General features: G+C 43.8%; 1 long non-coding RNA gene across 4 annotated transcripts in view; it reads left to right on the forward strand.

Annotated features, from left to right (window-relative positions):
• Positions 1 to 25,000, forward strand: part of LOC135098710 (uncharacterized) — a 98,177-nt gene that overhangs the window by 48,790 nt on the left and 24,387 nt on the right. For 3 of the 4 annotated variants that reach the window (XR_010267292.1, XR_010267294.1, XR_010267291.1), the window contains exon 3: positions 21,509 to 21,562. The exons of the other annotated variant lie outside the window; for it this stretch is intronic. This is a non-coding gene — a long non-coding RNA (uncharacterized LOC135098710). The remainder of the gene's footprint in view (positions 1 to 21,508; positions 21,563 to 25,000) is intronic. 4 annotated transcript variants of the gene reach the window in all.

Below are 25,000 nucleotides of genomic sequence, written 5' to 3' on the forward strand. Positions count from 1 at the left end.
GGCTGTCTCTTTCTAGACCATTACTGGAGAACACTGAGGCTGGAACTGAAGTGAACGTAACGCTGCTAAATTGAACGTGCCAGTACCTAAATTGTAGAATCTAAAGGATTATCTATTATTATGAGAAGTGTTCTGAAATCTCCGTCTTGAAAGAGTCCAGGTCATAGGTAGGAGAGGATACCGAACCAGGCAGGGAGTCACTTCCCCGCCGCTCCTCTTCGGGTGGCGCTGCTTCAAGGAATCCTTCATCTTTAATGACAGTGTTCCTGGTATGAAAGGATCTTTACCGGATAGACGTGTTTAATAATCCTTCGCTTTACCTCGTCATAACCTTGAAGACACTGGTAAAGATCGGGGTAAACCACAATTTCGTACGTAACCAGAAAATTTTACTCCTAATAAAAGAAAATTCAAACTGAGTCAAGTTATAATTTCCTTAAGGTTAATTAAAGGTACATATCTTTATAGAAAAATACTCTGCGCTCTTCTTGCCTCCAGTAACAGTTCCATTCCCTGTCATAAACCTCTCCTCAGATCTCCGCTGTGGTTGTTGGCTCGCTCAAAGAATGACTTATCTTTTGCTTTGCTTCTCTGACGTAATGGATTGTGTTCATATGTGCGTACGTGTGTGTGTGTGTGTGTGTGTGTGTGTGTGTGTGTGTGTCTGTGTGTCTGTGTGTGTGTGTGTGTGTGTGTGTGTGTGTGTGTGTGTGTGTGTGTGTGTGTCTGTGTGTGTGTGTGTGTGTGTGTGTGTGTGTGTGTGTGTGTGTGTGTGTGTGTGTGTGTGTGTGTGTGTGTTGCTAAAGATGAGAAACACGAATGATGTAGGACAGACAAGCAAACACATGAACAACATACAGGGGTGGTAGTCCAGATCGATCTGGTGTCCCCACACAGCCTGTTCGCATTAACTTGACGGACATGCCCCGCCTCACTTCCATACGGCGGCCTCCAGTCAAATTCATTGCCGCCAAACATCACCACCAATTACGAGCGACGGCCAAAGGCATGGAGGCAAGGGGAGGAGCTGCTATCACGTTGACTGCTACCATTCGTCTGAGAGGGGAGGGAGAGACGCTTGCCTGACACTTTGATGACCGAACTGAGCACAGTCACGAGGGGCACAGTATTAACCTCTTAACTGCTATTTGGTACACCTTTCCTTAATTACTGATCACTGTGAGACATCTTTACTTCTTCTACAGCCACATTTGATCTCTAAACTGGGTAGAAATTGCAAAATCTATTCTTTTCATTCCTTTCTTTCTTGGAGATGCTTATAAAGATTTTCTGCATTACTTCTGGGGCTGTTAAATGTTTCGTATCGTAGTGAAAGTGTTAAATGCTGTGTAGTGGCGGCAGGGAAGGCAAGGAACATACAGGTACAGTCTTGCATCCTCTATAGAGAAGAAAGGGAAGGGAAGGCATCGTCTCTAAATATAACACACACACACACACACACACACACACACACACACACACACACACACACACACACACACACACACACACACACACACACACACACACACAGGCACACATGTAGGTGATTTTACGGACCACAGGTTTTAAATAGAACCTTGGTCAGGCGCAATGCAGGAACGAGTAAGATCGAGGTGAGGGTCTGAAAAAAGACACCATTATGAATGTGCGTCCTTTCATTCCTCCCTCCCTCCCTCTCTCCATCCCTCCCTCCCTCTCTCCCACGTTTTTCCACCTCTGGTCGCCCTCGGGTCATATTTTTTTCCAGCATGGCGCGCCGGCTGTGCCACCATAACTCAGCCTAACTCTAACAGCACAGCGGCATGGCAAGGCTTTGAATCATACCTCACAACTCCGGCCGTGTGTTATGTGTGAGTCACTGTGTCCAGGAGGAAGGAGGGGGCAGGGATAATGGGGGCAGGGAGGAGGGGGGACGGAAGAGGGAAGGTGCGTCCCCTTCACCACCATGACTCATTATCAAGTTGGTGACCCTCCTGACTTAGTGACTTGGTTCGTGTAGCCGTGCAAGTGTTGGCATGCCCTTGCGCTCAGTGAGTCAGTCAGTCATGCACACAGGAAGGAAGGGAGGCGGGCGGGAAGACGGGTATTAGCGCCCTGTTCTCGCCTCGCCTCACGTCATTACAGTCGCCCCAATCCCAGGTATATAACACACCGGTGCCTGTCCGTCTCCTGCAGCAGCTCCTGAGTGGCTCGTTAGCCTCAGTGAGGGCGTGGTGGACGACAGGCTGACGTGTCACTGACGTGTTTGTGGCAGCCTTGCCTTCCGTTGCAATTATTTGGCGTCTCCGACCTTCACGGCGCCTTACTCTCTCATCAGGCGTAGTTTTCTCAGACTTTGTGTCTTTCTTTGTTCTCACCCCCTCCTGGAACCACAACAAAATAAGAGAAGCATCTTTTTTCTTCGTGATAATGTAACCTTTCTTTCTCCCTTCCCCTCAGACTTTCCTAGGACCCTTCCTGCTTCGCACTGGTGATAATTCTGCATAAGAACCCACAGGAAATAATCGCCTTATTAGAGCAACACCTTCTTGTGCTGATGATGCGTGTGTATCCCGGTCACTGGTTGTAATCCTGTTAAATCTTCCTTGTCTGTTTTGTTTATTCTCTCTCTCTCTCTCTCTCTCTCTCTCTCTCTCTCTCTCTCTCTCTCTCTCTCTCTCTCTCTCTCTCTCTCTCTCTCTCTCTCTCTCATCATTACCTACACCCTCGAAACCCTTCTCGTTCAAGGTCAACACGAGAGGAATAGTTGTAAAGTTGCGAGACCCCATCACGCACACTGCACCACTTGTGTCTGGCTCACAGAGGGGAAGGGCTGGCTGAGGTCTGAGGAAAGTGTGCAGTAGTAGTGGTAGTAGTAGTAGTAGTAGAAATAGTAGTAGTAGTAGTAGTAGTAGTAGTGGTAGTAGTAGTAGTAGGATGAACGTGGAGGTGTGACGGCTGTGGTGCTGAGGGTGTAGCGATGAGCATGGTGGAAAGGTGGCGTGTGTGTGTGTGGTTACATATATTGGTACTCATGGATGATACTGTGATACTGTCAACGGCTAGACACACTATGATTAAAAAGGTTGAGATTCTCCAACAGTTCTGTCAGGAATATGGCATGGTTGTAAATAACAGCAAGACTAAGTTTTTTGTAATTAACGGTGAGGACGGGGACGCGGAGCCGATCCGTGTGGAGGGACTAGTGATGGAACACTGTACTAGTTATGTTTACCTGGGGTCACCCTTTACTAGTGACGGCTCGGTGTCCTCGTCTGTTAGTGTCCATGCTAAAAATAAGTTGTGTCATGTCCTAAAATATGTGTCTTTTCTTACAAAGAACAACGATGTGCCTTTCATTGTCAAGCGGCGGGTATTTGATGCCGCATTGATGTCGTCGCTCATGTATGGATGCGAATCCTGGGTGTGTGCCGATATTAAGCCCGTTATTAAATTATACAACTGGTCACTAAAGCAACTATTAGGAGTGAGAAGGACGACATCAAATCAAGTATGCTATGCCGAGGCTGGCTACCCATCGCTTCCAGATTTTATCAGATATAAACAACATAAGTTTTTCCATGAAATGTGGTCTGAAAGATCCACTATGCCTGATGATCCACTGTCATTCGCAATTACAAGTACAACACAAGCAAACACTCGCACAGGCAAATTCATTAAAGAATTATTGGAAAATGAAGTTCCCAGCATGACTTCGTTAATTGAAAAGGTACACAGTGCTATAACTGCCTCAAACTCATCACGGTGCCTTGTATATAAAGAAATCAACCCGCATTTTACACTACATGATATCTATAAGACGAAACATGTAATCAATGAATTCCAGCGCATATCCTTCACACGCTTCCGTATATGTGGACACAGCTTGGCAGTGGAGACCGGTCGCTGGAACAGGAGGGGCCGTGGCCGCCTCCCTGTTGAGGAGCGTTTGTGTTCCTGCGGTCAAGTGCAGACTGAAAGACATGTAGTTGAAGCTTGTCCACTCACAGAAAATATTCGTCAGATGTATGATATCACCAGATTAGAAGATCTATTTAATGATAACATCTCCAATCATGAGGCATGTGCAGTAATCCATGAAATTTTAGAAATATTTAAGTAACTACGAGTATGAGTATATTATATTGTTGTATTTTACCTCATGTGTGATGTACTTTTAAGTGTGTTTGAAGTGTTTTATTTGTCTTAGTAGCTTTATGTATTATAGTTCATTTATGGTTGTTTTTAGTTTGATTTATCTAATGTACTTTGTGTGTATTTGATGTGTTTTATTGGTTTTTGTGTTTTATGTTGTATGGTTCCTCTACCTCATGTTTCCTATTTATCATATTTGTGAACGAGTTGATTAAAGTAATGAAAGAAAAATGCATGGTTCATGTATGTTTCTATTTTGTTTAATATATTTTATGTGTTTTACGTTTTCGGTATGTGTTCTACTTATTCTGTTCTATGTATTTTATACGTTTCATATGTGATGTATTTCGTCCGGTTTTTTTTCATATTCTAAATGTTTTATGTGTTGTGTAGTATGTTTTAGGTGTACCATGTGCTTTATGGTGTGTCATGAGTGTCATAATTTTGTCATGAGTTATGGAATTATGTTATGGAATTCATGTGTATAAGATAATTTGATCTGCTATAGGCGTTTTATGCTTTTGTTTGTATAAATGGGCGTTTTGTGTGTTGCGTTTTAAGTCATTTATAGATTTTTAAAGAAAGTATTTTTATGGACCATATCCTCTGAGTCCTGTTGTAATTGTAATCACTTGTTGTGGTCAATAAATCTATCTATCTATCTATCTATCTGTGTGTGTGTGTGTGTGTGTGTGTGTGTGTGTGTGTCCCTAAGGAGAGGGGGAGAGGGAAGGCTCGCTAGTGTCAAGGCAACAGTATGCAATTTTTACTCTGCTATTTCTCATCCATTTTTTCTGCAAACATGTCTTCTATATAGGTAAAGTAGGAATAGTAGTAGTAGTAATAGTAGTAGTCGTAGTCGTAGTAGTAGCAGTGATAGACGATGATGAGGATGTGCATGGGACAGTTGAGGTAGGAAGGGGACTAAGGGAAAGCAGTGACGTGATAGGCTGCAATATACGAGTATTAAATGTGTGTGTGTGTGTGTGTGTGTGTGTGTGTGTGTGTGTGTGTGTGTGTGTGTGTGTGTGTGTGTGTGTGTGTGTGTGTGTGTGTGTGTGTGTGTGTGTGTGTGTGTGTGTGCGCCTTCATTCAAGCCTGGCGAGGCGGGGGAAGTATATTGCACAGAAAGGGAAGGTGTGATTACGGACGTGGCCACAGGGATTGTGTAAGAAAGAGAGAGAGAGAGAGAGAGAGAGAGAGAGAGAGAGAGAGAGAGAGAGAGAGAGAGAGAGAGAGTATTTACCTGAATGCAGAAAGAACGATACACACGAGAGAAGGAGATGAATGGCAGTAATCTTGTCCCTCATTGTTTTCCTATCCGAGGGTCTCACAATATTCTATTATGATTACTTATTATTTTTCAAAAGCAATATTAATTAAATCAATTCACGTAGGAGTGCGGCAATACAGTAAATGAAGCAACTTTTTTGATTATTTTTTTTCATTCACGCGAAAATGAAAAAAAAAAGGTCTCATAGCATCAGGCTTCATTTCTATCTACTTTACTTAATAAGATATCTCCATAATTATTCATAGACCTCACCTTCATTACGTAATGGTAATATCTAAATGGCTTTGTCTGCTCTCTCGTCGAAAGTTTCGGAGACAAGCCGGACCATCCCTCGCTGTCATGCAAAGCTTTCACCAGTAATGATATTGATGATGACAATACCACCACCACCACCACCACCACCACCACCAACAACAACAACAAGAGCAACAACAACAATAGCAAAAATCAGATACCCAATACATCCGGCATTTAGAAACATAAGAGCATCGCGGAATGAGCGGCGCTACAATACTGAGGAGCCTTATCATGATTACAAATACCGTCTGCTCTTTGCTTCGGGGAGAGGGTAGGTAGGAGTAATGGTATAGCAGTAGTGGTAGTAGTGGTGGTGGTGGTGGTGGTGGTGATGGTGGCAGCGCAGGAAGAGAAAAACGACAAGGATCAGGTAAATGAAAAAGAAGAAGAAAAGAAAGAAGAGGAGGTCGCGGATTATGATAAATAGTAGTTGTAGTAATAGGAGGAGCAGGAGGAGGAAGAAGATGAAGATGAAAAGGAGGTGGAGGGGGAGGAGGAGGAGGAGGAGGAGGAGGAGGAGAAAGATGAAGAGGAGGAGAAGAATTACAAGGGATTTTGAAGGATCAGGAAGGATTACAAACAGCAGCTGACGTCCACGTTGTTGTTGCGTGGTTTGATTTCACTAACTCTCACTAACTGCCTGTATTAGAGAAAGGATAGGAGGAGGAGGATAGGAGGAGGAGGAGGAGGAGGAGGAAGAGAAAGAAACTGGTGTAATATGAGAGCAAAAAGTCGAAAAAAAATTGGCAAGAAAAAAAAATAGAACGGCAAAATAGAAGAAAGGAGAAAAAAAAAAATGAAGAAAAACAGCGACGAAGAGAAGCAGGAGGAGGGAAGGGAAAAATCAGGACTAGGACGCGGAAAAGAGGAAGATAAAATGATGATGGTGGTGATGATGATGATGACGACGAGAAAGATGATGATGATGATGAGGAGGAGGAAGAGAAGGAGCAGGGGACAATCTTCACCAGTATAACTCATTCCAGACAAGTAATCTGTAATCAGTGCTCACCTGTTCCTCACCTTCACTCCTCACCTGCCTCGCCCTTTGCAATCAATATACTGTTTTTCACTCTTTTAGTTATTTATTGTTCGGCATGTAGCAGAGAGAGAGAGAGAGAGAGAGAGAGAGAGAGAGAGAGAGAGAGAGAGAGAGAGAGAGAGAGAGAGAGAGAGAGAGAGAGAGTAGTAGTAGTAGTAGTAGTAGTAATGGTGGTGGTGACAGTAACAGAGTCAACAGATATGGTGAAATTCGAAGTGTAAATATTTATTTTTTCCCTGGCTTTGCAATGAGTGAGCCGCGTCCGTCACGTTACACTCTCTACCTCACATAAGCTTCATTTTTATATTTTTGCCTGCATCTCTATCACCAATATTAAGCCGTGTTTTCATCAGGATTTTGTTTTATTTTATTCATTCATTTTTCCCACGTACGAAAAAAAAAAAAAAAATACGTCTATCTTTTTGTCACTATTGTTGTTTATTTATACGTAGATATTTTTCCTCGTATATCATCAGAAATATTACAGAAGTACACTCTGAAATTCAAAAATATATGCATTGGCGTATATTCGCGTTTCTTTATTATTCACGTTTTGAAACACGTATCATTCTGCATATTTCCCAAACTGGAAGATTGGTTGTGGGGTGACGTAGGGGGGGCGGGGGTCTCCGGGCTGAGGGATGCGAGGGGCGGCTGAGTAAGAGTGGCGGCGAATCGGCGTGACTGCACGATCAGAAGACTGAGCCAGCGCCTCCCTGAAATGGTGGAGAGAATCGGTTTAATCTTTGAGGTGACGGCGAGACCCAGGCAAGGGGAATATGAAGCCTGATACACGCGAGACTGCATCGCTGCCTCGCCTGGCCTGGCTGTAGACAGACTGCATCGCTGCCTCGCCTGGCCTGGCTGTAGACAGACTGCATCGCTGCCTCGCCTGGCCTGGCTGTAGACAGACTGCATCGCTGCCTCGCTTGGCCTGGCTGTAGACAGAATGCATCGCTGCCTCGCCTGTCCTGGCTGTGAACAGACTACATCGCTGCCTCGCCTGGCCTGGCTGTGGATAGACTGCATCGCTACCTCGCCTGGCTGTGCATAGATTCCTTCATACTGGAGTGGAAGAGATGCAGTAATTCAGTGTTAGGTTCCTCGTGCTGGCAAGGAACTGCATAGTGTGCGCGTACATCGGTACATTGAGAGTGTATTGATCCTGCTGCTTCTCTTGCGGAGATTAAATCCATTCCGTGTAGCGTCTCGTCTTGGGAAACTTCAAATCCACCCGTGTCTGTCTTGTTTGTTTCTGAGACACCATTCAGCATCGCGCTGCTGCAGTGACCGTTATTGGAGAAAGCCTCGAGATGTCGCGGTCACGGGCCAGCAGAGTGAGCAAGGCGGCTCTCTGCCTTCCGTCACGCTCTGGCAGGGCACAGACCAGGGGAGCGGCGGCCTTTCCGCATTGGTCCTGTGGCTCTTTCACGCTTCAGCAGGGCGCGGGTCAGACCAGAGGCTAAAATAAAAACACAACTTTTGTTCATCACTAACTCATACCTGTTGGCGGACAAAAATTTGGGTATTGATGCATCTATCTGGACAGGCAATGGTGGCATTCATGCACGTGCGTAGTGAGGTGTGAACGCCGCTACTCCGCCTCGTGCAGGCAGGCGACGCGTGACCTTCCTTCGTAACACTGCGCGGCGCTCTTGGGGCGCAAGCCGATGAAAGCGAGGCGGAAACGTATTGGGTTCCGACTCATTCAAGCTGCAGAGGCGGCGATACGCAAATTGGACCGCCGAAATAGAACGCGAACGAGTGTGTTGTTTTAAATTGCGTGGTATAGCTAAGGCGCGCACGCGCGCACACACACACACACACACACACACACACACACACACACACACACACACACACAAAGATCCACAGTCTCCTCTGACTGAATTACCGAAATAAAGCAAATAAAGCTGAAAACAAAAGGCAAAGAGAAAACCGTGGATATTTTCAAACCATTGCATGTTATTGACTTCCCGATTAGCTTTGATGTGATACAATCAAACCACTCCTCTCCTCTTCCCCATACCACTCCCCTACCCTCCTCGTTCTAATCTACAGACGCCCTCCCTCCACTAACAGTTTGGAGCTCATTTACTCGTCACCCTCTCGCTGGACAATCGTGCGTTCATTACCTGCCTGTTTCAGCTCAGGTGGGAAGGTCGTGGCCAGGTAAAGCCATCGTGTTAAAGGTGAACACAGAAGGCGAGCAAAATTGTTGTTTCATGTTATCGTTAACACAGTGGTAATGCATCTCTCTCTCTCTCTCTCTCTCTCTCTCTCTCTCTCTCTCTCTCTCTCTCTCTCTCTCTCTCTCTCTCTCTCTCTCTCTCTCTCTCTCTCTCTCTCCTCATCATCAAACTTTTCTTGTATGTAATGCCATTAGTTGACAAAAAAGAAAAAGAAAGTTATTGGTGGTGTAATAGTGTTCCCTTTCATTCCCTCCATTCACTCCAGCCGAGAAATTAGTTCGATGAGTTTACTTTCATGATTTGGGAACTTTTTTTTCTATTTTCCTCCATCAAGTGTTATTACAATGCATGACGTGTTGTTGTTTCCCTTATAAGTGGCTGTTACTTTCGATTGCTTCATTTGTTTGCTGTACCTCTGTCTAGTTTGTCTGTTTGTTTCACTATTTTGTGTGTGTGTGTGTGTGTGTGTGTGTGTGTGTGTGTGTGTGTCCATAACTTTTCACAACTCTCCATAACTGTACTTAATTGCAGTATCTCTCTTTCACCCAGTGCAGTCTTAATGACATCCTGTAGCAGCGTTAGTGTGGCCACCACAATCCAGCCAGGCAGTGCAGTGTGCACAGATCTGTCATCAGTTTTAATACTTGGTTTGATCAACTAACATCTCTTCCATTCACGCCCACCTCACGTCTGTCCCACATTACACAACTTGCTCTCTCTTGTAACACCAACCAATTCATGCTCACATAATCTCTCTCTCTCTCTCTCTCTCTCTCTCTCTCTCTCTCTCTCTCTCTCTCTCTCTCTCTCTCTCTCTCTCTCTCTCTCTCTCTCTCTCTCTCTCTCTACATTTCACAATATAGTTTTCGTACAGTACCATCCCAGCCTGTCTCATTTTTAACACACGAATTTATACAAATGTTTGGATTTGCGAGTGACTGGCTGCGTGTACATAGACCATATAGACGTGTGTGTGACTGGCCTTTTAACCCTTTCCTTCCGGCAATCGTATATATACGATTGCAAAAATGCGTCCGTAACGACGGCGATCATACCGGTAATCAAGAATTTTCGCGCCTCAATTTTGAGGTCCAAGCGCAGTTTCTCGAGTCAGATGGTGTGAGTGGAAGTGTCTGGCATGTTTCCACATGTAGTGTTGTCACTAGCTCTGGAAATTTAGCGGTAACTAAGCTATTTTCCCGTTCTCCGGGCAACACTTGGCAACCCCAGCGACCCGCCGGGTGGAAAGCACTCGCCGGGTGGAAAGCACCATGATGAGTGGTAAGAGACAGCCTGATAAGAGCCAAGGATCTCAGATCATAACTCACCATGGAGCAGGACACAACATATGTATTTACCACTGCTTCTGAGTTTGAAGACACTGACACTGAATATTTAGAAGAACAAACTGAAGAAAGCAAAGACATCAGTGAGGACTCGCAAAATGATTTACAGGATCCACCTCTTTTATCACAACAGAGACATCATACCTGTCATTCTTTATTGATAATTTTTTATTATCTTCCATTTTATAAGAAAATGGTACAAGGTAACTTGTCAGAGAGAGAGAGAGAGAGAGAGAGAGAGAGAGAGAGAGAGAGAGAGAGAGAGAGAGAGAGAGAATGTTATTTGCCTGAAACTTGATATGAAAAGGGATGAAATCTCTCTCTCTCTCTCTCTCTCTCTCTCTCTCTCTCTCTCTCTCTCTCTCTCTCTCTCTCTCTCTCTCTCTCTCATTGGAAGTGTACAATTTCCCCTCCAAGATGAGAGAGAGAGAGAGAGAGAGAGAGAGAGAGAGAGAGAGAGAGAGAGAGAGAGAGAGAGAGAGAGTGTGTGTGCGCGCGGCGTCATCGCTCTCCGGGCTGTTTCTGGATGACGGATCACACAGCGGGAGGAGGAGGAATCTTTTATAAGGCATAAACTCAACTTTGAGAGGTCACATGGAGCTACAAAGTATATCATTGTATTCAGAATAACAAAGAAAAAATAATTATTAGTATTCAAACAATTTTCTGACAATTTCTAGGTTTACCATTTTTAGCTGTCATACAAAACGGTAAAATAATTTAAGCGCCGGAAGGAAAGGGTTAAGGACGAGCAAGAGCGTGAGACTGGCGGGTGACTGACAGGAGGGGGACGTGTTGCATGATATGACGTGGCACTGGTGACGGGCGTGGCGACAGACGTGATGACCTTTACCGAAGTGCCGCGTCATGTGACTTGGTGGATCATGTCCCTCCACCTTCTTCAACTTGCAGTCACGTGGATGAAGTGTGAAGTCCTACGTGTCAAGTTGTTGCTTTATGTTATCCTGTCTATTTACATGTCTTTGTCTTCCTCTCTCTCTCTCTCTCTCTCTCTCTCTCTCTCTCTCTCTCTCTCTCTCTCTCTCTCTCTCTCTCTCATCCTCTCTACCTTTCCTGTGATATTCAGCAATGTGCAAAGAGAAGAGCGGAAGAAAAGAAATTAATCGTTTTCTTCTTTTTTTTTTTTTTTTTTTTTTTTTTTTTGCTCTGGCTTTGGTCAAGAGTAAAACTGAAAACAAGAGAGACCATTGAGGTGTCAGCTTTATAAGGAGACAGATGGAAAGCAAGTCCAAAGCTCCAGTGTGAAGTGTCGTGACGCCCTGCCTGCTCATAAGGGCACGGCGGGTAAGCAGGTGGTGGCAAGCATGCTGTATTTCTTGTCTCCCTCCCTTTGTAATAATTGCCCGCCTGCTGCTGTCGCTCCACGCACTCGAAGGGGAGGCAGGGAGGGCGAGGATCACGATGGGTATTGAGACGATTAATTTCTCACAACTATTAAGAGGAGATGAGTTGTTGATCGTTAGCGGCAGGCGAGTGGAGATGAGTGCTGCTCTGGCGTGACGGATGCTTATGAAATTACTCTAAATTTGACACCGCACGTAATTATGACGTAGGTTTCCGCTCCACCCCACCCGCTGCTTTTTTATGTGTGTGTGTGATGTGTACGTGAGCGAGGGAGGAGTTTCAACTTATATATTTTTGTATTTTTTAATTTTAAGGGACGTTCAGAAGGGAGAAGGCATCACCTGTGAGTGTGTGTGTGTGTGTGTGTGTGTGTGTGTGTGTGTGTGTGTGTGTGTGTGTGTGTGTGTGCGTGTGTGTGACCTGAATAAGGCAAGTCCCTGCCCTGCCCACAATGACAGCGGCTGCAGTACTGAAAGGAGGGAAGGAGCTAGATGTATACCAGTGAGCGAGATGAAATTGCATGCCGTGGTCTGTTCAGCTTAACTTGACGGAACCATCCTGCCATCCACGTAGCAGCCGCCTATCCCCTGCTTTTCCTCTCCCTCCTTCCCTAACCTACTCGTTACTCACTTACTCCCTCGTTTCTCCTTCATTTCCTTACCTACTCTCACCCTATCCTCTCCCATCTTCCCGTCACTCCTCCTCCTCCTCTTGCCGTTCCCTCAACCACACGTACTGTGGTCTTTGATAATCTTTGTAATTTCTATTTTGCATACATTACGAAATTCCTTCTTTTGAGGGGAGGGAAGGAGGTGGAGAGAAGGAAGTCAGGATGAGAAGATGAGATGAGGAGAGATAATCAACTAGGGAGGAAGTGTTTGCGAAGGAGACGTGTGTGTGTGTGTGTGTGTGTGTGTGTGTGTGTGTGTGTGTGTGTGTGTGTGTGTAAAAGGGAACTCCTAACTAGGGCAACAAAAAGGCTATGAAAAAAATGCCAACTGAAGGTGCCAGTTCCTCTCACTCACTCAAAACGGTTATCCAAAAGTTGTGTGTGTGTGTGTGTGTGTGTGCGTGTGTGTGTGTGTGTGTGTGTGTGTGTGTGTGTGTGTGTGTGTGTGTGTGTGTGTGTGTGTGTGTGTGTTCTGGTGACTCTTGCTTCTCCTCCGTCACTTCCTCTTGACAAATTCAGTACCGTACTGAGGGCGAGGCGAGGATTGCACACACACACACACACACACACACACACACACACACACACACATACACACACACACACACACACACACACACACACACACACACACACACACACACTGACAAGGAAAATATCATCCACACTGCGCATCACCATACATCACACATCACATCCATCACCACTTGTCACCACCTCGACGCTCACCACCACCACCACCACCACCACCACAGCACAAGGACATAGGGGTAAGCTGCAAGAAACCGTCAAGTCTACTCGTGGCATTTCTACCTATCATCCTCATTCATAAATTTGTCGTAATGACTCAACATTATAATGAAAACCTGATTACTGAGTCTATCCCATTCTTCTACCGCTATTTGTAAGCCAGTTCCATCCTATATCTGTTTTAAATCGAACTTTATCAAGCTAGAACCCGTTATTTTTTGTCCTATTCTGATTATTGCCCCTAAGAACTTTGCTTATATCGTCATTGTTACATCCCGTATACCACAAACATGGCAGGTTCACTACAGAAGCAACGGTGTTTATAGACCAATGAAAAGTAATATCTGTAAACTTAACTATTGCTATAAGTTTCATTTTGCTTCCTTGCCTCCCACGGGCGCCCTGTATCTGGCTGGCACGGTGGCGGCGGCAGTAACTCTTGAAGTGGAGGGAGGGCGTCCGCGGCTGTAGAGTGCCAATTTATGGGATAAGTAGCGTGCTCCTGTGACCCTCGTGCGGTGCATCTCTTTCACTGGCGAGGCTTGCTGGCTTGGCGCTGTTTCATCCCACCCACTTGTGCAAATATTAGGACAATGCGTTAGGTTTCAAGGTATTTATTTATTTATTTATTTATTTTTTTTTTTTTCAGGGATGTCTTGGTGTTTTTTTTTTTTATTTATTCATTTATTTGTTATTTTATTTCTGTGTAAAAAATGTAATTTACGGCAGTGCTGTTGTGATGCTTATCTATCACCAAAGTTTACATACTACTGTTGATATTGTTGTTGTTGTTGTTGTTGTTGTTGTTGCTGTTGTCTTTATCATAATCATCATCGCCACCACCGCCATCACCACCCATACTCCATCCACCCACCTACCAAAACCACCCTCTCTTCCCACCCACCCACCCACACGTTAGAGGGACATGTACCTCATAACTCAGAGGGTGAGGTTTGTGTTGCATGTCAGAGTTCCAGAGATGAGTGATGCCGCTGTACGTGTGTAAATACTGATTGATACGACTGTCATCGATACCAGTCCTCGCCGCTGCCTGCCCTCCAATCCTCACACACACACACACACACACACACACACACACACACACACACACACACACACACACACACACACACACACACACACACACACACATACACACACACACACACACATACATACATACACATACATGTAAATAGTTTTGTTACTCCTAAAGATTTAAGCGTTTTCTAATAGTGACTTGTGGGATGGAGGGACTATTGTAAAGTTAGTATATCCTTTTGTGTGTGCCTTGCGGGATGGAAGTGAACCTGGCAAATATATACATTACTACACACACACACACACACACACACACACACACACACACACAGGTTATATTTATTTTATCACAAGTCAATATGAAGGTCAAACATTTACCGTGGACATGAATTAAATTTTTATAAGTGCATTAATGTGTAATACCTTTGTTCGTGCTAGCTGAGATCGAACACTGATGTTACTTACGAACGTGGAAACCAAACAACAAAAGGGTCACGGAGGTTTAAGGTCGAGGGTTGTAAGGAAGGGAACGAGGAGACTGCAAAAGACTGTGTCCTCAAACAATCTAAGCGCCAAATCTTAACAACAACATCTTCAATGGCTCCAGTGGAAGTGATTTTAGTGATTGTTTAGCGGATGTACTCGATATTATAGAAGGTTTTGATGATTTTAGTGATAGTTTTTATATCTCTCTGAATTCCACCTCTCCACCTAAGCCCCCTGTAGTGAAATCCAAGTGTAACAACTGCCTTAGTGATAAACAGCGTAATAGTATCATTATTATCAAAATGTTCCGCACGTATGTAACAGCATCCTTTTCCGCGTCCTCTGCTTCCTGCTTTGCCTTCTGCTTCCTTCAGGCGCGCCGTCAGGAGAGTGTGGGGTGCGTGGTGGCATTATCTGCGCCGCGAGGAGGAGAAACTGACTGGCATGACGGGTATATGAAAAAAGGATCGTTAAATGTTAAGAATCTGAAGTTTGTGACATACTCATCAACAGAAATACCCTCCCACATGCCGGATCTAAAAGAAATGTCAAGTTAGAGTTGCAAGTGTGTGTGTGTGTGTGTGTGTGTCTGTGTGTGTGTGTGTGTGTGTGTGTGTGTGTGTGTGTGTGTGTGTGTGTGTACGCAGGCGCCTAGTTGAAAGGAAGTGAATGTTTAACCAGAAATACAAACATGTACAATACTCGTGCATATTCCATGAGAGCAGACAACTTGATTCATGAATACTTTACTTGGAAAGAAGGCGAGGAGACACAGCAGGAGAGGACCCAACTGACAGTAATACACGGAGAAACCAGGAATTAGATTGGCTTTGTCTGCCGTGAAAGCCGAAACGCTCTGATGGATATAACTACATTGCATACATTGAAGTCCCAGCGAGCGGCGGCGATGGTGCGGCGTCACGACAGTTGCGTTCTGTGGCCAGCTTCGGAGTATTTGCGGGGGTCGTCCGTCTGTCAACCCCATCGTAAATTCAAGACTCGTTTTAGCCAGTAAGGGAACGTCGTGTGCGCTTTGAGTCAAGCTATTGTGTTTCTTGGCTGCAGTGTGTATGTTTAACATTATTTGCGCTGGACTTTACTTGGCACACTATCTATGTGGGGATTACTGTTGTGAGGAGCTTTAACGTTATCGAATTCATTTGCTCCCGCAGTCAAAAGCATGAATCAAAAAGTTAATCGTGGAGAGAGAGAGAGAGAGAGAGAGAGAGAGAGAGAGAGAGAGAGAGAGAGAGAGAGAGAGCAAAACGTTTCTAAATACAGCTCTAATATACAACCTATCCAGCCTCCCGTGGCTTGCACAATGCCTCTACACGATGGCACGCCTGGTCGCTCACCCCATACAGGTTAGGTAAAGGAGTTTTTTCTTTTGTTAAATTCCACTCGATCGGGTCTGAGCCACGTAGCACGATAGACTCTGAAAAATGGAACTTATAATTCTGGGCTTTGTGCATAAGGCTCTCGTGCCTCGTAAAGCAGCGCGGCGGGTGAAGGGGCTGATGGTTCCAGCAGAAGTTTATTGATCTCCTCGTCTGAAGTTCCGCCTTCCTTATGACCTCAGTGGCGACGGCGTTTGGTGGTCGAGTGGAGTGTGAGGACCGCTGAGGCAGCATTGCTCGGCCCTCTGCTGTCACACTTTTTGTTTTCTCCATTTCTCTTCTTATGTCGAGTGGAGGCTGGCCAAGAGAATAAAAACACAAAGATAGCTGGAAAAAGAACAGGGAAAGGCTACTTAACTGATATTTCTACACAAAACTGAGTAACAATTGGTCTCATTTTGGTTTGTTAGTTGTGTTTAGGTGTTTTGACTTTCTTACAGTACCAAGCTTATTTCGTACCAGTCCAGATCTGCGCTTTTTCTGTCAAGTATATATAAAAATAACTTTTTTTTTTTTTATTGAAGTAGATTCTGGAAAGGGCCACTTAATTAATACCTTCCTGTAAACCTGAGTATAAATCGACCTTAATTTCGTTTGTTAGTTTACCTTTGGTGTTTTGACGCCCTTACGGCACTAAACTTTCTCTCTCGTGCCATCCCAGGTAGTTACAAAAGCTTTTCTGACAAGTTTATACAAAATAATTGCTTTGTTATTGAGAGAGTCTAAAATATGCAAAGTCAGCGTTAGCGTGCGATAGATTGACGGTTATGAGTCATTATTTTCGCCTCTCTTTGACCAATCGTGTCCTGACGTGTATTGGAGACACCTGCGCCAGTGGCCGTCACCTGCTGCCTCCCGTCTCATTTTCCGTGACCCTTCCTTTATTTTCCTTCCTGTTTTTCGATGCCGTGCTGATTGTGAGTGAGATATGATAAAAATGTGGTTTATTTATTTATTTTTTTAAGATTGTTTTTTTTGGACTGATTTTATGCCGAGTATCAGCGAGGTATAATGAAAAGCATGTTCTATTTTTTTATTTTTTATTTTTTAAAGGTTATTTGTGGGGGTTACACGGGCACATAATTATATACTGTATTCTTGCGTGTATGGAAGTCTTTGTACAAGCGCTTCCGTATCTAAACTGATCATTTTAATTATATTTTCTTTTAGTTATTTATTCATTTATTTTTTTTCCATTTCTCTGAGCTGCCAATTAGCGAGTTTTCTTCCCATTTTTGTGTCCTTAGCTGGCATCCTTCACCCATAAAACAACACAAGAAGAAGAAGAAGAAAAAAAAAGAAAAAAAAAAGAAAAGAAAAAAAAGAAAACGAAAAATGAACCACAAACTTCAATCAGGCACTTAGTAGATGCTATATACTCTGTCCTGATATGAAAGAAGAAAGATCCCGTAAAAATAACGAGAAACTTTACAACAAAAACATATGGGCGGTGGAACAGGACCCGTGTGTGTGTGTGTGTGTGTGTGTGTGTGTGTGTGTGTGTATCCGTAAAGGAGACACATCGTAGGCAAGTCCAAAAATCACCCGGGGAATTGTTGTCAGCACGAAGGTCTTCACGAGGCTCATGATCGAGAGGACGAGAGTGGCTGTGTGTCTGTAGGTTACAGCCTCAAGTGTTTAATTATTCAGTCGCTTGTTCTTGTATTTGTTCACCGCTGTGGTAGCTCGTGGCTGGCAGGTTTTGAAGCGGTAGGCGAGGCTGTTTGAGTTAGCAGAGAGAGAGAGAGAGAGAGAGAGAGAGAGAGAGAGAGAGAGAGAGAGAGAGATTCTGCTCTTGACGTCTTCTCTCTCAGTGGAGGCGGTGAGCACCCTTGGCTAGGCGCGGAGAAGGGAAGGGAGGAGATGAGATGCTTTCCTCCTGCTGCCTCTCCCCGTCTCTCTCCGTCCTTCATAGCACATTCCGCGAGCTTATTTAAAAGGAATTTGTACGTGGCCATTATAAATTCCCTCCCGCCACTATGTAAGATGCGATGTAGTTAAAGAAATACGTTTTTAGTGTACTTTGTGTGTGTGTGTGTGTGTAAATAATAATAATAAATAATAATAATAATAAACGGTTTATTCTTTAGGCAGTCAACAAACTGAAAATGTACATTGGGGGTGGGGAAATACTTGACATTAATCCTAAAGGTAAGTCAAATCTAGAAGAGACTACTGATTGATGGCTCGCACCATGGTGGGAATCGCACTGAGTCTGTACCGGTCCGTACGTGGCGCCTTTAGGGGCGTTATCTTATTGTGGTGTCTGGTGGCACAGGTAGGGCGAGGCGCGTCAGGCGGCAGCATGTGTGTGTGTGTGTGTGTGTGTGTGTGTGTGTGTGTGTGTGTGTGTGTGTGTGTATCCCTCACCACACAGAAGAGGAAGCATATACGAGGTGGCATCTTCAATTAGCAGGCGTAGATGAAAAAAAATTCTCACACACACTCAAGAGACATTAGTAAAAGGCTTTGGTGCAAGTCTGTGTGTGTGTTTTAATGTGTCTCTCTCAGCATACACCCAAAGAAACACACACGAGGTGGCATCTTAAAAGTACGTGGATGGACTGAAACTTAAACACACATTTTCAAGAGCCATTAGTAAAAGTCTTTCCTGCAAGTCTGTTATCTCCACATTACACGTCCCAGCTGTCCAAATATGCGATGTAAACAAGCCATAGGAATAAAGAAGATGTATTGTATTAGCAGCTGAGGTCGATTGGAAGGTCCCCCATCCCTGCGAGCTGTGTGAGGTGTTTGCAATAATTTGTGTGGTGTTTTCTAAGGAAGGGACATCAGTCGAAGGACACACGCTAATGAATAATAATTGATAGGTCTGTTGTGTTCGCTAGTATCAGTTTGCAGGGAAGCGTGGGAATAACGCACACACACACACACACTCTCTCTCTCTCTCTCTCTCTTTCTCTCTCTCTCTCTCTCTCTAAGTTGCAACAAACCTCATTGACCTCATTCTAACGTGCTTGAGTTGCCTTAGTCATCCAGGTTATATAGAAAAAAATCATAACTGTCAACATTTACCTTCTTGACATTTGGAAATAAGCATTCTTTCGAGACACGCGATTTTAAGACATGAGAAGTTAGTAAATGCACGTGTAACTGTCCCTCCGTGGATATAAATGAAGGAGTTAAGGTTAAGAATTAAAACAACAGTGATGTAGTATCCGACCATGTGTTTGTCTACTCAAGGAAAGCAGTCGCCCGCATCTTCCGTGTCTTTGTATCATTACTCATGTGAGAGAGTGGAGCGAGGTCTCGTGATGCAGAATATTACATACACCATGTACAGGATCAGCATGGTGGAAGACGGATAGGTGTAGGGACGCTGTACGCTGCCTGTCTTGACCTGGATACGTAATCCTCAGATTCCTGGACAGGTGCAGCAGGTATTCCACTGCTGAGTTAGGGATATGGTTTCATCCTCGTAGTTTATACACGTGCGCGTACACAGCAGGTCTCTAGATGGCTGGGCGACTTTCTTAATGCCAAAACTACCTTGACTTCACTCTAAGCGGCCCTGGAATCCGTATCGTGTTTTCCAGACGAATTCTTACAGAGGGAAGACTAGTATTAGATATTACTACCTTTTTTGTATTGTTCTAGCAAAAAAAGGAGTCTGAAAAAAAAGATCTTGTTACTTTTACATACTGTGAGGAATGTGTAAGGATCAGAATATGAGATCCTTATTTCACTTGGATCACAGCAAACAAACTTTCTTGTCGACTTCATCTGAGGTCAAAACACCCTCGACTTCACCCTAAGGATCCATATCATGTGTTCAGACAAATGCTTCACTTGGATCGCAGCAAACAGACTTCCTTATGGACTTCCCCTAAGGTTAAGACTTCACCGTGAGCTGCTCTGGGATCCAACGTTTCCCACACAAACTTTCTCGCATATCGTTCAAATGTTGCAGTGCACAATTCGTTCCGTTCGCTACTCCTCTGCTGTGAATTAAAGGTGACCGCTGCCGAGGACGAGTTTAACAAATGACAAAACACCGCTACGAACGCCCATCACACGCCCGCCACTCTTGCCTCCATCACGGGCTTACTGTCACGCCCTGGAGACGAAGACGCGGTGTAGATCACGCCACTCTCCACATCACTATGCTGTCTAGCGATGAGTTTCGTGGAGTCTTGTACAAAAAGTGAGGAGTAAAATATTATAGTAGATATGATAAGCAAGCTCTTCCCTTTATCCTGCAATAAAGCACTGAGACAAAGACACTCAGTAAACAGCAGGATAAGTCAGGCACGAACAGACGCATCCCTTCCTTCCGTCCCCCGCGTCACTCGTAAACGTAAACAATAACTTTGCCAGCGTCTGTCACAAGGAAGGAACCTCCAGGGGTGTCTCCACTCTCGCAGCTACTCCTTCCCGATTTGCCCTTTGTGAAATCTTGATGTTCAAACGCCCCGCTCTTTCATTGGTCCGCCCGGGAGACATTGCAAGAATTTTCATTGAGTTGGTGATATCCTTGTGGGTTTTTATCAGTTCCTCCCTTCATGAAGCACGTGGTTTTGTATCTGCAGCGCCTAATTCTTTTTTTTCTTGGTTATCTTTAGCCAAACTGAGCTCATGGCTTATATTAGAAAGACAGAGAGAGAAAGAACAAATTAATGTTTTCATGCATCTGTATATATCTGTATATATCATGTATATGTATATATGCATCTGCATCTCTTTGTTAAATTGTCTTTAGCCAAACGGTGCTTACGGGTTATATTAGAGAGAGAGAGAGAGAGAGAGAGAGAGAGAGAGAGAGAGAGAGAGAGAGAGAGAGAGAGAGAGAGAGAGAGAGAGAGAGAATCAATATATCTGTGCACCTGTATACATCTCTTTCTGTGGCACTGGGATCTGTGGTGGCACTGATGACAGCCTAAAAATACTGGAAAAGGAACCTTCACATTCACTTTACGCTGGATCGAATTTGATTGTTATTTCTTCTCAGCTGTTTTTTCCACAAAGACCTCAATCCCACGCACGTTCCGAGGGAGTACACCCACTTTGCTGGAAACACTGGAGCCAACAATTGAAGTAATGGAATTTTTTCTTGCATCCTCTCTCTTTCTTTCCTTCTCCCTCCCCTTCCCACACACACACACACACACACACACACACACACACACACACACACACACACACACACACACACACACACACACACACACACACACACACACACACACACACACACACACACACACACACACACACACACACACACACACACTCTCTCTCTCTCTCTCTCTCTCTCTCTCTCTCTCTCTCTCTCTCTCTCTCTCTCTCTCTCTCTCTCTCTCTCTCTCTCTCTCTCTCTCTCTCTCTCTCTGCTTACCTGCTTGCCCACTATCCAAGAATGTGCTTACCGTCACCTCGCCATCATGTTCTCCTTGTCAGCTTCATAATCAAATTTTTATTATTTTCAGAAACGTGTTCTCGTAATTTCTCATTTACGTCTCTCTTTTTTCAGGGAGCCTTGTGTCGCTGCCTGTGTGTCACGTCATGGCTGGGAGTCACGTGAGGGGTGAGCAGACTTTACCAAATGTTCGTTGTTGCATCAGCAGTACAGTGTATGGCATGCATCACACTGTTATCGTCTTATAGTCTAAAAGTTGTAAGTGTTTAGGACCTGAGGCTGCGTGACTCTGCTGCGTACCGTGTATACATTGGCGCTGCTTGATCCAACACAATTTATGTAAGTCTCAGTTTTGTTGCAAATAAGAGGGCATAACTTCATCACAAGATTCTCTCTGAGAAAAATATTTTTTTTGATAATAAGAAACAGTGTGTATTATTCATATAGTCACAAATGTTTCACAAAGAATATAGTAAACAATATGTTATGAAAATTCAGTATTTCAGTGGAAAACAACATATCAATTGAAATAAGTTTTGAACCAGGAATGAAATGACGCGAGCATCATTATCAGCGGCATGAATGGCCAATAAGTCACGGCCCATTGGCCAGCACAGGGCGATGACTGTAAATAAGGACAAACAACAAAACTGCGCGTGGCCTTTACTTCATGAACGCCATGTGTAGAAAGGTCAGTCACCCCAGGCATTCAGGAGGGACAACATTGCAACAGTCTCATGTGACGTACAGTTTTGGAGAACCACGCAGAAGTAATCTTGTACATCATCATAAAAACTGTGATATTCAACGACCACATATTTAAAGAACTGATTGATTGACTGACTGGCGCCGCAACAACTGGCCACATTCACAAACAATGCTCCCATTGCGCATATTTTCAAAGGCAACAGAGATCATTAGTCGTGTTATCGAGAGTATTTCTCCTATTAGTAACATAGAAATATTGTTAATTTATCACTAAAACCATAAAAAAAAAATCTTAAACACCTACACTTTCCAAACCATTCACATTTTTTATTCCAGTTTCCTTCCTTTCTATTGATAAAATTGTGAAGAGTCGCCCAGTTAATCACAGTTTCATTGGTTCTTTGCCTCACAAATCTTAGAAGAGGTGTGTCATGGCGCGTAAATAACTCCCTTGCCTTTGAGAAACCTTCGTGGGGCGCTTGAAAAATCCATGAGGGACTTAGGAACGTGTAGGTGCATGTACGAGGAAAGACACACACATAGGATACATATTCCGATTGTAGTATTTGTTTGTCTACTCTCATATTTAGTTTTCACCGGTGCTGTTGTGAATATTGACTGAGCTTCCTTTACTCACCTCTCCTTTCCTCTCTCTCTCTCTCTCTCTCTCTCTCTCTCTCTCTCTCTCTCTCTCTCTCTCTCTCTCTCTCTCTCTCTCTTTTCTTTCTTTCTTTCTTTATACTTTCATGCGCTCCCTCTTTTCTCTCTCTCCTTTCCTATTTTTCTTCTCTTCTCTCTACTTCTTTTCATTCTCCCTACTCATTCTTTTTCTTCTTCTTTCCTCGTCTTATCTTTCCTGTCTCATTTTTTTTTTCCTCCCTAGTGTTTTCTCCCCTGCTTTATCCTCCCCCTCCTTTCCTTCTCTTTTATTCTTTTCTCCTGTCATTTTTCGTCTATTTTTATTTTTTCTTTCCTTTTTTTATCTCTCTCTCTCTCTCTCTCTCTCTCTCTCTCTCTCTCTCTCTCTCTCTCTCTCTCTCTCTCTCTCTCTCTCTCTCTCTCTCTCTCTAACATATTTATATTTTGCGATATTTCATTTCACCAGTAATTCATTTTCCCTAATATATTTATTTATTTATTATTTATTTATTTATTTATTTATTTATTTATTCATTTATATATTTACTTATTTATTTTGACGAGCATTTAATTTTTCAGAATTTCATGGATTTACTTATTTATTTTATTATTTTTTTGACGTCAATCGGAAAACTGAAATCACTTTTTGGCAACAAATAGTGAAGAGACGAGGAGAGGAAGGGCGAAAGGTCGGACTACCTGTGAGGTCATTCGGTAGTGTGACTTGGCAGGTGGAGGTGGAAGAGGTGGAGGTGGAGGTGTGCTGGTCGATGGATGTATTAGGGAAGAAGTTTAGAGGTGACGGAGGTTGAGGAAGAGACTGTGTGGGATATGTAGAAAGACAAGAGGGAGCTAGCGACGACTGCTATCAAGTGAATCTCCTCCCTTGACATGTAACATCGATTTAATTTGGATTCTTCAGTCTTTCTCCTCTGTAAATAGAATGGACAAATGTTTATGTAGAAAGGAGGAAGGTAGCGACGACTGGTATGAAGTGAATCTCCTCTCTTGACCTCCAAAGTGTGTTTTTATTTGGAATACATCTGATTGCTCCCATTTCGTGACGTTACCGTAAAACCGTGCCCGTGAATTTAATAATCGTAACATAGCTATGGAGGAGGCGTCACATTTTCAGAGAATTGCCTACCTGATGCATGGCGAACGCTTCAGGCTATACTGGCGTTATGATTGGTTCCTGTGTTTAGGAGGGCTGACTCATCAACATAACAGTGCTTAACAGTTGGGGAGGTTAGAGAGACCGGGTGTTCATGGCACGGTTTGGTGGCTGATTGAGTATATTGAAGGAGGGAAAGCAAAGTGAAATGAGAAAATATGCCTTAAACGTTTAGGCGTTTTATCCCGACCACTCTTAACAGGCTCTACTGGAAGCTCATGGGGCTTTCAAGGATGCTTTTAAGCTCCTAATGGTAGTTTAATAAGAATTTTACATTGTCAGTAGGAATAAAACGCCCATGTAAACCTATATAACCATCTCTGTAGCTTTTATAATTAGTACTTGTAAAAACTCCTAGGGTTTTTAGAAAGAGTGTTATGGAAATGAGGTTTGGTTACATTACGAGGTTTGGTTACATTACATCCAATCCTTCCCTGCTGTGCACTTGTAGTCTGCCTTTTTCAAGTGTGTTTTCCCTCTCTCCGTGTCTCTTTTCCTTCCCAGTGGTAGCAGCAAGAACAGTTAAACTGCAAATGGTGATCGTAGTCAGAGGTGGTGGCGGCGGTGCATGGTACAGTAGTAATCGTGGGAGTGGTAATGATGGCAATGGTAATGATGGTGACGCCGCTTCCTCTTCCCTGCAGTACCGAGCATGGTGTGGCGGAGAATGTTGCTGCGTGCATCACATTGTAACCCACTTCCCGGAACACACTCATTCCCTCAGCGTTGCATTCACCTTTAACTGGACGAGTGCGTACACACACCGCCTGGGGGGAGAAAAAAATAAAGGAAGGAAACGAGGGAGTGAGGGAAAGAGGGAAACAAAAAACGCTCTACACAAGGAAAAAAAAAAAGAAAAAATTTGAGCATTTGAATTAATCAGGTGAAAAAATTATACATCACGATTCTGACCAAAAGCAAAATCGAAAAAGAGGAGGAGGAGGAGCAGGAGAAAGAGCAAGAACAACAACAGCATGAAGAAGAACAACGTGAAGAAGAAGAAGAAGAAGAAGAAGAAGAAGATGTAAAGAGCAAGGAAAGGAAATTCAAAGCAGTTACAAGTAGCGATTTATGTTCTCAATGTG

The sequence above is a fragment of the Scylla paramamosain genome, unplaced genomic scaffold, assembly GCF_035594125.1.
Source record: "Scylla paramamosain isolate STU-SP2022 unplaced genomic scaffold, ASM3559412v1 Contig76, whole genome shotgun sequence".
Taxonomy (NCBI): domain Eukaryota; kingdom Metazoa; phylum Arthropoda; class Malacostraca; order Decapoda; family Portunidae; genus Scylla; species Scylla paramamosain.